Consider the following 19,614-nt stretch of genomic DNA (forward strand, 5'->3'; position numbering starts at 1 on the left):
AGACTACATGGGCTGGCATTGTGGCCCTAGATCCATTCACACAGTGAGGAGACTCACCTTGCACTGCTGAAGCCCTGACTGGAACTAGTTGAGTACGGACGAAGTTCCATATCTCATTATTAGCAGAATATGTTTCTTAGGACAGAGATATATTAGTAGAGTATGTTTCTTTATGTGTTAGCATGTTATATGATTGTATGTGTTTAGCGGGCGGGGCCTAAAAGAGACAGATATGTATACCGAGCGGGGTTCGATGCCAGGTGGGGCCCGATGCTGGAGTATTAAATTAATGATTTGACAATTATGGTTTTAGTATTAAATTAAAAACGAAATTTTTGGTCATGATTTTTGAGATGTTACACAATTAAAACAAGTTAGTTGTTTTTTTATGTACAAAAAATAAGAAGTTGTCAATATGTGAACACGGATAAGAGGTAGTTACCCTCCTAAGTCATTTTCCGTTTGAGTTACCGGTTAAAACAAGTATTAGCCAGTAATATTGGTGTTATTTAAACAGTTGAAACAAGTTAGTTGCTTTATTATGTACAAAAAATAAGAAGTTGCCAATATGTGAACACGGATAAGAGGTAGTCACCCTCCTAAGTCATTTTCCCATTTTTAAAACTAGGTTATTATTTTAGAACAAATAAAAAGGAAACATTAACTATTAATATGAGACTTAAAGAGTATTTTACGAAAATAACTATCCAATCTTAATATGAGACCTAAAGAGTATTTTACGAAAATAACTATCCAATCTTAATAAAAAAAACGACCAAGGAGAGTAATAAGTAGAGCGTAATGAATTTTTGATTTTATTTATATTTATATTTATTTATTTATTTATTATGTCATTTACTATCTAACTTATTGACACTAATTATATACTCATTCGACTCGGTGGTGTATTCTAGCCCTGTCGAAAATACCCATTATCTGAATTACCGATCCGATTTTTTTTGGGTATTGGGTAAATTTTTTCGGGTAATCAGGTAACCCGATTTTTTTTAGGTCGGGTATTGGATATGTTTGTTGGGTTTCGAGTATACCCGAATTATTTTAAAAATATTTTTTTTTCTCGTAAAATTTGTACTCTGTATTAGGTATTTGATCCGGTTTAAACTAATCATTATTGTAAAAATGAATCTCTTTTATTGTGGAAGTATGACACCAACAATATTAAAAACATTTGTTTATATGTCACCATATTCTTTAAAGCTTAATTGTTTTCTAGATTATAGTTTTTATTGTAACTAACAAACTCATTATATTGACGAAACTTCAAAACATGGCAAAACTTATGACTACAATTATCTTAAACATTTTAAACTTTTAAACTAAGATCTTTAATTTTTTTTAACATCTTATTAGATTAGATTAAGCTATTAAAAGATTACTTTATATTTCAAGTATTATTGACTAAAAAATCTTAATGTTTAAAGTTTGACTAACTTCGTTTATGCCTCGTTTGTTTATATAAACAAGACTAATAGAGCACGACATATTTATTTCATTAAATTTATTTTCAGGTTTCATTGAAAAAAATTAAATATTTGGGGTAATACCCGAATTACCCATACCCGACCCACTACCTGAATTATCCAAACCCAAATTACCCGAACTTAATTTGGGTCAGGTAACGGATAATTTTTTTAATATGAAAAACCCGAATTACCCGAAACCCGAAAATATTACCCGATCAACACCCCTAGTGTATTCGTTGGTGTAGGTTATAAGGATAATAAATGAATAAATTCTACAAATTGAACGATATGGGTAAAAGAAGGAAGTGACTAGATGTGAACAAAATCAAAATTACATTATTTTCATAAATGGTCACCATGGTTTTTCATATTCTGAATTTAGGTCCTTAACTTTTTTTTTTCGTGCAATATCGTCGTGGTTTGTGGTTTCAGTTTCTATCGTAATTAGTCCCTAGGCAATATAAAATAAATTCTTTATGCATTTTATATTTGTAACTTTTTAAAAGTAAAATAAAGAAATTGTCCCTATGGTTTGATTAGATTCAGACTTTTGATCCAACTTTTGAAAAATTGACAATTGGCTCATCTTGAAACTTCTATGAGAAAACTGGAATCTCAAGGAAACTACGATAAAAAAACCGAGCAAAATCCGAAGCACAATTTGTTCGCCATTACCTTGAGAAATGGGAAAGAATATGAGGCCCCAAGCACACCTGAGGAAAAAGAAGAATAAATAGTGTTTGAAAAAGAATAAACAGAGACTGTGAAGGAAACTCCAAGACCAGCAAATACAATTCAAAGAGAGATAAAAATCATTCCACTATTTCCATCAAGACTAAGGAGCACAAAATGTGAAAGAGAAGATCAAAATATCATAGACAACTTTAGAAAGGTTGATATAAATGTCCATATAATTTATGCAATTAAACAAGTTTAACGGTATGAAAATTTTCTTAAATAACTTTGTACATTAAAGAAAAGGTTAAAAGGTAACGACACGTAAAAGTTAGCAAAAACATTTTAGCAAATTTACAAAAAGGGTTGCCCCAAAGTGCAAAGATGTTGGTTTCTTCATGATTCTTTGAAAATAGAGAAACCTTGATTTTTAAAAACATTAAATTTGGGACACTTAAAGAAAACCGGGATAACCTTATAGTTGGTTGATTATTCGACAATATTCTCAAAAGGTATATCGGAAGAAGTTATAATCTAAATGGATGAATTGATTTTTCCTGTCAAATTTTATTTATTTTAGATATCGTAAATCATGATGACGCATCAAACAAAAATTCAATCATATTAGGAATGACGTTTTTAAAAACCGCAAAAGCTAAAATTAACGGTTTTAATGGTACTCTTTCCATGAAAATTGATGATGAAGTGATTAATTTTAATATACATGATGCTTTATGATATCCGACTAACATATCTTATGTAAATTGTTTTGAGGCCATCGAACATCTAACTAGAATTGCTTTGAATTGTCTAACCCCCATTTTGCAAGCTTTAGTTTTAGACAGAATTTTAAGTGATGAATCAACAAAATAACTTACTAAAAAGTTCAAACTCAGGGAGGAGTTGATGGAAGTTGAAAATATCAAGAATGCACAAAAAAGAACAAGATACACAACACTAGAAAAAGAATCGTGTGATACAAATCCAAAGTTTTTTCATTCTACTGTTAGTGTACCAAAATTGAAAACGATGATACATTATGAAGGTTTGGGAGTGAAAGATAAAGTAGTTGAGATGATGGAGTGACCAACCTACACCACTTTAAATTTTAAAGTGAAAAGTTGAGCCAACGACTTTAAAATATTACGTTTATCGGGAAGCAACCCCGATCAGATTTACTTTTTTGTGTTCGTTTCAATAAAAATGAATTATTTATACTACAAGTATGTTCCGAATGTTTTTCATACTCCAAAATTTAAGCAAGGGAAAGGTTTGAAAGGAAGAAGACTTATCATAACACATGATGTGTGTAAAACCAACTAGTTTTAATCCTACTAACTTAAACACAAAGACAAACACACAAAAGGCAGTGTACCTATCGATTAGCAGTTTAGTTAACATAAATAGAGTATCGAACACAGGGAACGGTAAACAATTCAAATAAATGCTAATATTATCTAAATAAAACAAGTATTAGAAAGGGGGTTTTCTCTAGTTTTGCAACACTAGAAACTTAAACAATTAAGTAAAACTTAAACTAAGAAACTAAGAGCTAAACAAATAAACATCAACTAAATTCAATAATTAAGGAGACTTCTGTTTAGGTTCGAATCATTTATTCCTATGGTTGATTTTATGACAAGTGCAATGGATTAATTGACATTGGCTACCGATTAGTGTGATTAGGTTCACGTTCGCTATTACTAATCCTTAGAAAACAAATTAATTCAAGCAGTGATCAGTTGATTAAACCAATGAGTTTCCTAGTTTATTGATTCGGGTTAAGTAAGTCTTGTAATTAACTAATCAAATTGGTGATTCAATTAACCTCTTGTTGATGGTGTATCACACAAGCTCACACATTAATTTACCTATCTTCTAGTTAATTCTAGTTTCACATTCGTTATTACTAGACATATAACTATATTGTCACATAAATCATATGAAATTTATAACTAAGAGATGTTTATACAACTTAATTACTGATTTATTGTGACAACCCGAAATTTTCTATCCTGTTTAGTCAAACACTTCATTGAAAGTAAAACTCATTCCTGCTGTCATTTAGCACAATTTAGAAGCCTGTTTGAGTGTTCTGAGCCTTGTACACTTAAGGGATAAGTGTCGCGGTTTATCTGCTGGAACTATAGTACAAAGAACAAGGCTGAAACACCTTGACCAGGAGTTCACGACCACCACAATGGAGTTTACGGCCGTAAAATCCATGTGGGCGGTAAACTCCACCTTATATGATCAAGTGAAGGCCATTTGTTCATTCTTTTCTTTTCCTTGGCTGATTTCCTCCCAAATCCTCTCAACTACCATCCCGATCTTCATCCCCGATCTTACTTGACTAGTAAGTTTCTTGTCCTTATTAGTTGATATCTTACTTGATCTAGTGATCTTACATGATTTCATCCGTGAAATCATTCCATTTGTGTAGATCTTCAAGTTTCACCAAGAACACCAAGAACACACACTAGTGTTCTTGGCCAAAACCGACCATTCAAGCTCCTAGATCGTAAGTACTCTTGTTCTAACTCGTTGTACACTAGGTTTAACATGTTTAGGACTTAGAAACATCAAGAATCAAAGGATGAATGAGAGTTTACGACCAAGGATCTCCCAATGCCGTAAACTCCCTATAAGGGTGCAATGATGCCCTCTTTTCCTTCCTTATGCCCAGAACTTAGTCTAGAACCAACCACCATTGAACTAGGGACTTCAAACATCGATATGGTACTTCATACCATGAGTTTACGTCCGTAAACTCATGGGGAAGTGGTCCCCAGGCTGTAAACTCAAGTTAAGGCCAATTCTTGGACCTTAAATTCACCTAGCCTCTTGTTTAACCTTGGAACACTTAACCACTTAAGATATCATACCTTCAAGCCTCTAAATAAGACCCTTTAGAGATTTTACGGCCAGGATTAAACTCCCCTGGACCGTAAACTCCATTAAGTATGGTCCATGGGCCATAAACTGAATAGCAATGTCTTGCACTCCTTTGTTGCAACCCAATGGCCTCCTAACACTTTGACCAAAGCGTTTTCCACACATTAGGGTGTTTATACTAATTAGCGTTATAATCACTAATTATATTCATACATATGTCTTCATATGTTATTAGGATCATTGTGTGTGTTCAAGTCTTCACTGGACACCTAGCACTGTCCGACACTTCCATATGATCCACTCACTACAGGCGAGTTCATACCCCTTAATTAACCTTTTAAATGTTTTTAAATGTTTATAAATGCTTTTATAGGGGGGAATACAAGTTGAATTATGCTAGTTATTACATCAATCACATGTGATTAATAACTAGCAAGCAAATGGATTTATTACACTTTTAGTTGTTTTACTTAGTATACTACTTCGAAATGATTACTCAAAACATTTTTACATGTTAAACTCTTTATCAAACTGTCTTACATACTTTATCTTTCCTTTCAAACTCCGTTACATTTTTATTTCAAACAAAGGATTTCTTATACTTAAAATTGTTCTTATGAAACAAACTGTTTTCAAAATCGTTTTATAAGCTGACATCAAGTCATCAATTCTTATTTATTAAACTTTTCAAAGGTTTTACAAAAATTCTTTTATGCTTTTATATTGACAATTGCATGCCTACATATGTATAGTTATATAAGCAATGTTTAAATGACTTAGGACTGCTAGCTCGCTTTAATTCCTTTTCCTTGTTTGGATGTGGCCTTAGGGTATCGGCTATTTGTCTGAATGTCGTCTAAATATTAGTTATATATTATTTATACATATATAGACATAAAAGTTCTATCAGTCCATTCAGTACCTTTGAGTAGCAAAGGCATACTTTCGGTTATACACGTACATTACTAGTAACTATAATAGGTATAGTTAGGAGATACTACTTACTATTCCAAGTACAAGGAATCACACAAGAGTCAGTTCATTCATGAGTCTATATTAATACATTACATATAATTACAAGAGATACAATTACAGAGAATAATATAACAGAGAATAGTAGACAGAGCATACTATAACAAAGAATACTAGATACTAATGCATACTATAGGAAGAGATACTATTCATACTATATGAATAGATATTTATACTTACTATATGGGACTTACCATTCCACACCCGGCTAATAGCTACAGTGGGAAAATGTACGTCGACGGATGTCTACAGTTGTACTGTTCGGTGAGTTTCCACGCCGTGAATATCCTAGTACAAAAGGATACGATTACAATAATTATATTATTTCCTTATTACCTTTATTTTGTGTCACATTCACATAATCGATGAGGTAGACTAGATTTGAATAATAATAATTATTACTTCAGTGATTAATACAAATAATACTATAGCACACATATACATTTTCCCATTATATTCAAATTGTGATCTTCTCACATAAAGGGTAATATAAAACTATATTTTGATAATGATAGTCATACTTGGGAAAAGCTTTCATTTTTTTTACAAAGAGACAAACATACAAAACAGTCGAGTCTTGGTAGAAGACTACTTTTTATACTAGTAGAAAATATAGGATTTTCTAGGAGTTTTCAAACATATACAAAACTTTACATTGTTCAAATACTAACTTTTTCACCAAACACTTACTAGTCTTTTCTTTATAGTTTTACAAAGCAATGACAACTAAAATACTTATGAATTCACCAGCTTTATGCTGATCTACACTTTCAAAATAACTTGTATTCTCAGGTCACCAGTAGACAGGTACGACGGCCAGGTGTTGTGAAGACGGAGCAGTCAAGACTCGTCTTTTATTTTGATTATTCTTTATGTTGTTTTATTCTATGAATGAACACACTTGTATTTAAAATTATACTATTAATGCAATGGATGATGTTGTTGCTTGTTTACTACTTTACATTGTTGTGATACATTACATGACGTCCTACGCCCCAGAACGTTTCCGCCGTTCTTGGTTTTGGGGTGTGACATTTATTAACAGAGAATAGTTGTTATTAACATATGAGGTTCTTTAACAAGATTAACAAAACAATATCACCAATTACAATTAATCCTAACCATAAAATCAAACCATAATCACAAAATCATCCATCCTAAACAGAAGGTATGAGTTTTAGCTCATGATTACAGTAGAAACAAGCTCAAAAACGAAATCAATTGGGAAAAACATAGTTCAAACAAGAGATTAGGTAAAGAGTAAACTTGATTTTGCCTTGATTCTCCTTAAAATTGAATGTAGGGTTGATTCCTTCGCTTCCCACGCTCCAGCAATACCTTTAGTCGACAATTGGCCTCCAAGGGTTCCTCTATATGCTAGGGTATCGGGCAGGAATGCCCTTTATATAGATTTTCACAAAACAGAGGTGACTCGTCGAGTCCAGTGACCGACTCGGCGAGTCCGTCACTTAAAACCCGTGTACGGCACGTCAACGACTCCAAAACCGCGAAAGTTCGAAGTGACTCTTCGAGTTGATGCCCAACTCGTCGAGTCCGTTTGGAATCAGCATTTTCTCAAATATGAAAGTCGTCCAAATTTGTGTCTAGTTTTCAGAACATTTTGAATCTCGTCAATCGGAGTTACGGTTCATCAAATATGGCCAAAACATTAATGAGGGGTCAAGCTGTCCAGCAACATCCTTCTTTCTTCAAAATCCAAGATCCAAGCCTCCAATCGCTAGTTCCGCTTCCTTTTCTATCCGAGCATGTCATTGTTGCTGAAAAATGAAATTCTAAACTAATTAAGCAACTTTTGTTCATTAAATGAGATAAAATCAACATAAAGTATTAAGATAATGCATTAATTTTATAACTAAATATGCCCATATCAAAATACCCCACACTTGACTTTTGTTTGCCCCCAAGTAAAACTGAATTTTAGCACACCAATATCACATACGACAATCCCAATTAAACCCAGTCATTATGTCAAGACCGCAACACATGCATTTGTGTCTAAAATTTTTCCTAAGGAACCCCCATACTCTAAATACTCACAATCCTCATAAACACTCTCCCACTTCTTTTGAACAACGCTTATTTTATGCATCCCTCCGAATCCATTCGCAGAAAACTTCCTAACCTCAAGGTATTTTTAGTCAAACAACCCAAGCATACATAATCTAGAAAAAAATTACAACTTTTTTTCGATACCACTATGGAGCTCTTTGGAATTCTTCACTTCTTTGATAATCCGACTTTAATTTCCTGGAATTCACCACCTTTTGGTTTTTGGTATCTTTAATTATTTGAATCTTCGAAAATTTGATCTTTTGATCTTCACTTTGATTGCTCCAAAATTCTTACAACTTTTCTTGTAATTCTCTCTCATTTTTTTCCTTTTAACATGTAACTCACTTTTTTTCACTCAAATCATACATGCTTAAGCAGGGGCGCTCAACTTCAACCTTTATCGGTTAAAGTATTAGTCTTCCTGGATACATTTCAAGTACACGATGCTAAACTTATCGCATCCTTCAAACTAAGCGAGGTTGAGTTTTTGTCTCATGATTTCACTAGAATAAAGGGGGCTACAAATGTATTATAACATATATTGGTTCAACTAAACATTTAGGTCCTCAAAGAATCATCAAACACAATACTAGCATGAATCCTAATTACTTTACCAAAATTTTCTAATTTAGCCCTAGCAATTTTAATTCGAATTTTTATAAATTATACCAAAAATTTCAACTAATGTAACCAACCCCCTACCCCACACTTAATTCATGCAATGTCCCCATTGCATGTTATGCATGATAAAGAACATAAGTAAAGAGAGAATTGGAACAAACTCCCCTGGTGTCACAACTAGCATTTTTGCTAGGAAATTCTACCCTCATGCAATCATTCACCTAGTGTAATAACTTGTACTCTAAGTGAATACTATACTCTATTCTCATTCAAATATATCTCATATGTTCAAATAAGGGTTGGAAACCCTAGAAATCCCGACTCAAGTTAATTATGGACTATGATTCTCTTATTGAGCCTAATGGGCCAATAAGTGTCCAAACCGACTATTGTGGGCCTAGGACCCTTGAATGGGCTTTAAATGGACCCACATTCATAAAAATTTAACATTTTGGGCCATGAGGTCCTAAAATAATCCATTTTATCTCTAATAGGCCTTATTGGGCCATAAATTATTCCATTTGCCCTAATGGGCCGTAAGTCCTTTTAATTGGGCTTTATAATTTTGAATAAGCCAAGAATGGGCGCAAAACCATTTCCTTCCCATTCTTTTAGCCCATTATCGGCCCACACAAATGAAAATGAAAGAGGGTTTGATTTAAAACTTGACAACTCAAAATTGTCCATCATATATCTAGAAAATCACATACTTCTAGACATCTATTATCTTTCATGCAAACTTCCTTAAATATCTTCTCCTCCTCTCTCTATTCTCGGCCAAAAGAACACCAACACACACACACATTTCTCAACTTCAAACTCTCTCAATTATTCTCTCAAGAACTCTCATCTCCTTCCTCTAAATTTCGAGTTTTGGAGTGTAGTTTCAAGAGTATCTTCACCTAGATCATCATCTTTGGTAAGTTTTTGCTTAGATCTATGATTTAACTTCTTTATTTCTTCAAAAATCTCCTCTTACCACCATATTTCGTGGATCATGTTCATTAGAACCATCAAAGTTCAAAAACCTCCTCAAGAGGCTTGCTAAAGTCGAGATCTCTTCATTTCTTCATCAAAATCCGAAATCTTCAAAGAAGGTGAGTTCATACCCCTTGTTTTCTGTTTTTATATGATTTTTGGGGGAGAATACAAGTTGCTTTGTGTAGATCTATGTGTATATGCATGTCTATGTGTGTTTTCCATGAATTATTTGGTGATTATGTGTTGATTTCTTCACTAATCTAAAAATATGTTAAGAAACTTGAAGTTTATCATTAGGATCTTCACATGAATCTTGAGAAAAGTATGTTTTATCACAAGTATTACATGTAAACATGTAGATCTGGGATTTGTATACCTGATATAGCAAAAATAAGTGTTGTGTTCAAAGATCTATAAACTAAACTCACAAAACAACCATTGACAGAAAACTTTTGGTCCAATCTCGGACTGTTTTGACCATCCAAATGGAAGTATTTTTAAAAACTGTTTTACATGGATAAAGTTCAGATTTATACCTTTAAAATGACTACTCTCACATTTAATATTCAAATGCAATGATCGATGTAAACAATGAATGTTGTAATATTACATGTGTGATGATGATGATGTTATGTTTCAATTATATTCACTGTAATGATATTTCAAGATGAAGTCACGCACAAGCCCCCGGACGTTTCCGCCGTTTGGTTCGGGGGTGTGACAGATTGGTATCAGAGCATTGTTTATAGTGAACTAGCATATCTAATCATACATGATATGCAACTATAAATACAATGGGACTAAACAACTCTGAACATAATAATTAAAATACATACCTTTGTGTGCATTTTAGAATAAAAACACAACAATAACAGTAAAAGTCTTTGGAGGATTTGGACATCGCTATTAAACTCGGGCAGTTATGTAGTCGTATTGGGGGTGAATGTAACCTGATCAACTACATTCATTCAAAATACGACCAACATGTGTTCGGGAGTCATTGTGATGGACAACGAATCAAAAACTTACCATCTAATTATCCAAAGAGCTTATAGAACCAAACCTAAGCATAATTAAATTACTATAGGAGTAATTGGTATGCTATTTGTTTCTAGTATTCATAGCCCTTCGTGCAATACACTATAGACGAGTATCATTAGCCAAGAAACCCCTATCTCCTTAGTCAGGGAATAGCAGGGTGGCTCGACCCAGAGGAGGAACACGAAGTAGAACTCACAGATGGACCCGTCGAGTCAATAGTAGACCTCGAAGAGGAAGAGCCAGAGGGCAATGGTGATGATGACTCGGATGTAGAATCTAATGTCATCAATCCCCCATGTAAAGCGAGAGCACCAACTTATCGTGTGGGCCCCGGTGGTCCCATACCCCCTTAGGCCCACGATATTTGGAGATAGAGTCACCAGCAAGGGATACGACCACACTAGGGTAGGAACCGTGGTCTCTCCGACCATTATCCATAGAGGACCAGCTAACCGGGCCCTCCCAGTCATGGTCCGGCGCACCTAAGGTATTGATAACCAAGCTCAGGACACCCCAAAATCGAATGGAACAAATTTAGTTTGCTATTGAGAGAGATGAGAGGAAAACACAGGAAGTTAATAGAGACTCTCGAGCGAGACAGTTAGTGTGAGAAGTAAGACTACGAGATACCGAGCAACAAGTAGCTCGTCTCCGAGGTGCATCCACTTCATCAGCACCACCACTAGACACTTTCCGCCACAATTAGGATCGACCTTTTCTTTTCCCCCGTACTATCCGATATGACTCTCTTTCGTGTACTAAGATGGTAATTAAGGATCTCGAAACCAAAACAATCCATATCCTCTGGGGTAGGCGTAACGATCGTGCCAAATTTGCGATTACCTACTACCGTAAATGCATCATAGGGAGGTAGATGGAAGCAGTAAGAATTATACAACAAGATGCAAAATTTCTAGAGTACAACGAGGAATGACTATCATTACTTACGATCTGGCTTATCCACATGCAGCAGGAAAATGCCACCCCGCAAGAATAACAAGCGCACCTGCGAGACACCGCTCCAGCAGATGGACTCTACTACATTCCAAGTTGTGGTAACGGCATCAGTAACCGCTGCGATGGCGCAAATCAATGCAAACAACCCCAATGGAGGCGGGAATAGCATTGACAACTCCAGCCAAAGGAACGAACATGGAAACCAACAAGTGACAACCTATCAAGGAACTCCAAACCCCAAGCTTAAGAGCAGGAAGCAAAATCCTGGAAGTAAGAGAAAGGGACAACCCACTCAAGGGTTCTCAAGGAAGCAACATGTTGTTGCTGTTCATGCGACCATGACCCCTATTACACCAACAACTAGGACACCATATGCCGGAAGCCTTCCAAAATGCAACCAGTGCAAATTCCATCATAATGGAGCCTGCCGGGAGATGCATTGTAACAAATGTAACCGAAAGAATCACACCACCAAATTCTGTAAAACTTATCCATGCCAGAATCGTTAGCCAAATGAAAACGACAACAATCGCAACAACCCTAACAACAACACCAATGATGAGACCAGTCACACCTGCTATGGGTGTGGAGGAACTCGTCACTTCAGGAATAGTTGCCCCAAGGATAACAATCAAGGTGCAGAAGGATCAGAAATGGTCCTGACCTGGGGTCAAGGCGAAGCAGTCCAAGACCCAACGGTTGTTATTGGTACGTTCCCACTTAACAACTCTTTTGCTTATCTCTTATTTAATAGTAAAACTGAGTGATGCTTCGTAAGTTACATATTCCAAACACTTACTAAAACCATAACCCCAAAGCTAAGCTAAGCCTTTATGGTGGACATGGCCAATGGGGAAAAACCGAATTAACCTAGGATATTTATGTGGAGTACACCTTAACACTAAACAACAATTCATTTCAAATAAAAATTTAATGCCAGTAAATATTAAGAGTTTTGATGTGATAATCGGCTTGGTTGGGTTAAGCCCCCACCGTGCTGATACTATGTGTCGCGAGAGGGCCGTTTGCCTTCACCTTCCCAATCACGAAACTCTAATAACACCTGGTGATAAACCTAACGTCAATCCTCGTCCTATCTCGTGCATCAAGGTACAGAAGTGCCTGCACCAGAAGAACTACGTTTTCCTTACTCTTGTTGTGGACAAGACCAAGGATGAAGTAAGCATACAAGGTATTCCAGTAGCATGTGATTTCTCGGATGTGTTTCCGAAGAACTTTCGGGAATATCCCAGGGAGACAGGTCGAATTTCGAATCGACCTCATACCGGGAACCACATCAATTGCCAATTCACCCTATAGGTCAGCTTCCGCCAAAATTCTGGAGTTAACTAGTCAATTAAGAAAATTTTTGAGCAAAGGATTCATCGGATCAAGCTTCTCACCCTGGAGAGCTTCGATCTTGTTCTTCAAGAAGACGGATCCTTTAAAAGGTACATCGATATTAGGAAATTGAATAAGCTCCCTATCAAAAATCGATACCCACTCCCTCGGACTGACGATCTATTTGGCCAGCTCCAAGGAGCTAGTTGCTTCTCCAAAATAGATCTAAGATCCAGTTACCATCAGTTCCGAGTCCGAGAAGAGGACATTCCAAAAAAAAAAACTGCTTTCCGAATTCATCACAACCATTTCAAATCTGTTGCGATACCCTTCGGTCTAACGAACGCTCCCACACTATTCATGGACCCTACGAACCAAGTTTTCTCAACCACTCCTAGTCAGCCTTTTGCTTATTTCCATCAATAGCATACTCATCTACTCACGAAGCAAGAACAAAATACTGTCAACATCTATGACTAGCCTTGAAAGCATCAAAGTCGGAGAATATCGCGAAGAAAACACTACGTGGATGGATAAAACTCTCGGAGTTGAAAGACGAAGCTTATAGGTATGCGAGTTAAATTGGGCGTTATCTGGGTGATCGTCGATAGGTTAACCCAATCTGCCCATTTCCTGCTAATACAAAAATCAAACAAGAAAGAATTTTAGCATGGATCTATATCCAAGAGATTGTGAGACTCCATGAAATATCAGTATCTATTATCTCGGATCGGGATAACGGAATTACTTCAAGATTTTGACAGTCATTTCAGAAGGCTATGGGAACATAGCTAAATATGAGCGTCGTTTACTACTCTCAAACCAATAGCCAAGGCGAACGAACCATTCAACCGCTCGAAGTCATGCTATCAGTCTGGGTGTTTGAATTCAACAAGTCAGGGGATACCTAGTTTCCTTTGATTAAATTCTCATACCGTAACAACTATTGCACAAGCATCAAGGCTGCTCTGTTTCTAGGCTCTTTATAGTCGTAAATGCAGATCACTCGCCAGTACTCTCATGAGACCAGAAACCATTTGCGAAACAACAGAGAAGATAATCCAAATCAAAGCTTGACTTCAAGCATCGCGAGACCGACAGAGGAGCTATTCTAACAAGCGGCGTAAGCCATTAGGATGTCAAGTCGGGGATCGCGTGTTATTAAAGGAATCTCCTTGGAAAGGAATTATTTGCTTTAGGAAACGATAAAACTAAACCCACGATACATCGGACAGTTCGAGATCCTTGCTCGGATTGGTCCAAAGACTTGTAGGTTGCAGCTACCAGTAGAGCTCAGCAACGCACACCCTGTGTTCAGCGTCTCGAATCTGAAAAAGTGCCTATTAGGTAAAACTCTTATCATTCTTTTATGAGGGATCGAAATAAACAAGAATCTCCTGTTCGTCGAAGAACCAGTCAATGTATTGGATAAGGAAGTAAAGCGTACAAAACAAAGCCACATTTTGATTGTGAAGGTTCGATGGAACGCTAAGCGTGGACTGAAATTCACATGGGAAACACGAAGATCAGATGAAGTGCCTACTCTCTCATTCATGAACCTACCTTTCGAAAGAATTTCGGGACGAAATTCCCTCTAACGGGGGGACGATGTCACAACTAGCATTTTTGCTAGGAAATTCTACCCTCATGCAATCATTCACCTAGTATAATAACTTGTACTCTAAGTGAATACTATACTCTATTCTCATTCAAATATATCTCATATGTTCAAATAAGGGTTGGAAACCCTAGAAATCTCAACTCAAGTTCATTATGGGCTATGATTCTCTTATTGAGCCTAATGGGCCAATAAGTATCCAAACCGACTATTGTGGGCCTAGGACCCTTGAATGGGCTTTAAATGGACCCACATTCATAAATATTTAACATTTTGGGCCATGAGGTCCTAATATAATCCATTTTATCTCTAATAGGCCTTATTGGGCCATAAATTATTCCATTTGCCCTAATGGGCCGTAAGTCCTTTTAAGTGGGCTTTATAATTTTGAATAAGCCAAGAATGGGCCCAAAACCATTTCCTTCCCATTCTTTTAGCCCATTATCGGCCCACACAAATGAAAATGAAAGAGGGTTTGATTGAAAACTTGACAACTAAAAATTGTCCATCATATATCTAGAAAATCACATACTTCTAGACATCTATTATCTTTCATGCAAACTTCCTTAAATATCTTCTCCTCCTCTCTTTATTCTCGGCCAAAAGAACACCAACACACACACACATTTCTCAACTTCAAACTCTCTCAATTATTCTCTCAAGAACTCTCATCTCCTTCCTCTAAATTTCGAGTTTTGGAGTGTAGTTTCAAGAGTATCTTCACCTAGATCATCATCTTTGGTAAGTTTTTGCTTAGATCTATGATTTAACTTCTTTATTTCTTCAAAAATCTCCTCTTACCACCATATTTCGTGGATCATGTTCATTAGAACCATCAAAGTTCAAAAACCTCCTCAAGAGGCTTGCTAAAGTCGAGATCTCTTCATTTCTTCATCAAAATCCAAAATCTTCAAAGAAGGTGAGTTCATACCCCTTGTTTTCTGTTTTTATATGATTTTTGGGGGAGAATACAAGTTGCTTTGTGTAGATCTATGTGTATATGCATGTCTATGTGTGTTTTCCATGAATTATTTGGTGATTATGTGTTGATTTCTTCACTAATCTAAAAATATGTTAAGAAACTTGAAGTTTATCATTAGGATCTTCACATGAATCTTGAGAAAAGTATGTTTTATCACAAGTATTACATGTAAACATGTAGATCTGGGATTTGTATACCTGATATAGCAAAAATAAGTGTTGTGTTCAAAGATCTATAAACTAAACTCACAAAACAACCATTGACAGAAAACTTTTGGTCCAATCTCGGACTGTTTTGACCATCCAAATGGAAGTATTTTTAAAAACTGTTTTACATGGATAAAGTTCAGATTTATACCTTTAAAATGACTACTCTCACGTTTTCATACGATTTTCCTACAATTTTTGGCGAATTTGACAAAACTGCCTATCAGATTTGAAATAATTTCGGACCAACCTGTGAAGATGATAAATTTAGCCCTTATTAGAAGCCATTAAAAATTTTGCGAAACTTTTTGAACAAAATAGACAAAATTTCTAAACTTTGAGAGTTTACGGATCCAAATTTCGACTTACGATGATTTTTTTACAAATTTTCAAACAACTAGGTCGGAAAAGCTCAAAAACCAGAAAATGTGTATTTTCACAAAAATCAAGCCAAGAATGTTAATTTTGACAAAAATGGGCTTTAACATGTTATTTTTACTACAAAATAGTCATCAAAACAAGTTTTGAACAAAATGGAGACTAAAGTGTTATTCTTACAAAAATTGGGCCCTAAATCCTAAATTTTTGGCTTATTGGACCAAGAACGTTATTTTTACAAAAATTGGGCTTTAGATATCAATTATGTAAATAATCAAGCTAAAATAAACAAAACAAGAACAAATGGGTTAAAAATGACATTCATATCCTTATTGGGCCTGGAAATAATGTACATGTTTAGTGGGCCTTAGTGTCCTTTTACATGTATATTGGGCTCGAGATAGGTATTCATATCCTTATTGGGCCTGGAAATAATATACTTGTTTAGTGGGCCTTAGTGTCCTTTTACATGTATATTGGGCTTAGGATAGACATTCACATTCCTTTTGAGCCTTGAAATAATAGACATGTATAGTGGGCCTTAGTGGTCCACTTACATGTTTATTGGGCCTAGGAAAGGGTTTTATATGCGTTATTCTTTTTATGCTATTTTAGTGGATACTATTTGCATGCTATTTGGGTCTATAAATACCTTACATGTGAAATGGGCCTTAGTTGTCCTTTCACATATATTTTGGGCCCATGTTATATAATCTCATTCCCTTTAGGTCTTGAAATGATTTACATGTTTAGTGATGCCTTAGTGGTTCACTTACATGGATCATTGGACCAAGAATGAGTTTATACATTTTTCTTCCCGTAAATTCGATTAAGGATCTAGCAAATTTTTATCGGTTGGCACCTATTAAGTGTATGATCGTAGCCTGTAGTTATAACCAGAGTCTTTTGAAGGGAGAGCGGGGATTTGTGTATAGATCTATACGGGGATGACACCTCACACATGAGCTGTTCGCTACAATTAGACTAACTTAGTCTAGGGTGACAAAAACCTTATTCTATTTTCCGTCGGCGTCCAACGATGCCAAGACAGGTGAAATTGTCATAAATTAGTATGGTTATGACGGCTCGCTTAGAGGAATTAACGTTATGAAGTTTAAGGAAGACCTTTCTATTTAGGCAACATCGGGTTGTCTGGGAACATTCTCGTTACATGCTCTTACATTCTCTCTACATTCTATTTACCTTTTTAGTCAAATAACAATAACATACATGCATTAATACAAGATCTAACACAAACACACTAAACAGTTTTCAGAAAATATCGGATTTTCTGGTGGTTTTCAAAGTTATACAAATCATTTTCACAAACATGCTTATGAACTCACCAACATTTTTATGTTGACCGTTTTCAAAATAACTTGTATTCTCAGGAAATCGTTGAAGCAGGATGAACAAAACAAACTAATGGATATTGTGTTATATTTTGTTTCGTCATACTCTTACTATTTTGGCATGTAATATTCAAATGCAATGCTCGATGTAAACAATGAATGTTGTAATATTACATGTGTGATGATGATGATGTTATGTTTCAATTATATTCACTATAATGATATTTCAAGATGAAGTCACGCACAAGCCCCCGGACGTTTCCGCCGTCTGGTTCGGTGGTGTGACACCTGGGATAGTAGTGGCGAGGGTGATCTTCTTCAATTTAGCTCCATCTTCAGCTGACTTTGGGCATGGGAACAGCTCATCCACGCCTTGGGTGTCAAAATCTCATGTGTACAATCTTTATAAAAGCTCCAAATATAAGGGAAAAAACTCTTGGAAATGCTAAGAATTGGACTTCAAAGTATAAACTATGCCCGCGTCGTATAGAATCAAATCGAAGACTCAAAAATCAAATGACTGAGCAACACGCCGAGTTGATAGTGGAGAACTCGTCGTGTTGGATCGTAACTTGGGAAAAAATTGTGTTTTTCCTCTAGAAATCTTCGAGTTGTATGTATGCACTCGACGAGTTTTCGGCTCTGATCGTGCAAATTCTTTTTTCTGCTTCAGTTCTGATTTGGTGTTCAAGGAGGGTATTAGTGTAATACACCTCCTCATAATCTTCAGTGACGAGACTCCTTTTAGAAAATATAAACATCGGACTTAACATATCACTCAAAGTCTTCTAATCTTCTCGTAAACGACTCGACCCCTCACTTTGTTTCCCTCACGCTTTAAGAAATCGCTCTAATCTCACCCTAACTTCTGCAAATATCAAAGACAAAAAAAACTACATAATAAAAGAAAAAAAAATATCAAATTAAAAATTCCTAAATTATCCCTAAATACTAGAAGTTTAAAAGAAAAATAAAAGCAAACTCTAATGACGGGTTGCCTCCCGCAAGCGCTTCTTTTTGTGCGAGTCTTGAGCTGGATTCCTAACTTAATAAACTCAACGCCAATCCATCCGTTGCATTGAATATTTTCTTTGGACCAATTTGTAAAATTTGGCTCTTTTCTTCTAAAATTGGCCAAACAAGATTAGAATACATACCAAGAATTCTGACAAGGGTTGGGACTGGTTAGATACTAATCAGAAATGGATCGCGCTTCACAACGTTCTCCAAAGTTGGAATCGTAACCCCCATGCTTCGAAACACAAACTGAAAATACAGGGGGCCATGTCGTGGTAATGGTCAAACCACAGCTTGGTTCCTGCAATTCAACTTGTTCTTGTTGTTCGTCTGACCTCTCTGCTAGCAACCTTTCCAGCTCCTCCAAGTCACTTTCTGGATTGAATTCTTCATCTTGTAAATCTAGCTCTTGTGACTCAGATTGTTCTTGTTCGTTAGACAAGATGTTATCTAATCATCTTCCAAATTTCTTAAAATCATCATCTGAGTCATACTCCTCATTTTCTTGCTCAATTTCCTGCACTACTTCCTCAAGAAAAGCATCAAAAGCATCGAGATTTGGAAAATACATAATAAAATTAAAAATAAAAATCAAACTATATATAAAAAATTAATCAGCAAATACAAAAATGATAACAATTAGCAAATAAGATTAACTATTTAGAACCGTTCCCCGACAACGACGCCTAAAACTTGATTTGTGTAAAACCAACTAGTTTTAATCCTACTAACTTAAACACAAAGACAAACACATGAAAGACACTGTACCTATCAATTAGCATTTTAGTTCAGGTAAGTAAGGTATCGAACACAAGGAACGGTAAACAATTAAAATAAATGATAATATTATCTAAATAAAACAAGTATTAGAAATGAGGTTTTCTCTAGTTTTGCAAGACTAGAAACTTAAACAATTAACTAAAACTTAAACTAAGAAACTAAGAGCTGAGCAAATAAAAAT

This window comes from Lactuca sativa, chromosome 8 (genome assembly GCF_002870075.4).
Source record: "Lactuca sativa cultivar Salinas chromosome 8, Lsat_Salinas_v11, whole genome shotgun sequence".
In the NCBI taxonomy this organism is placed as follows: domain Eukaryota; kingdom Viridiplantae; phylum Streptophyta; class Magnoliopsida; order Asterales; family Asteraceae; genus Lactuca; species Lactuca sativa.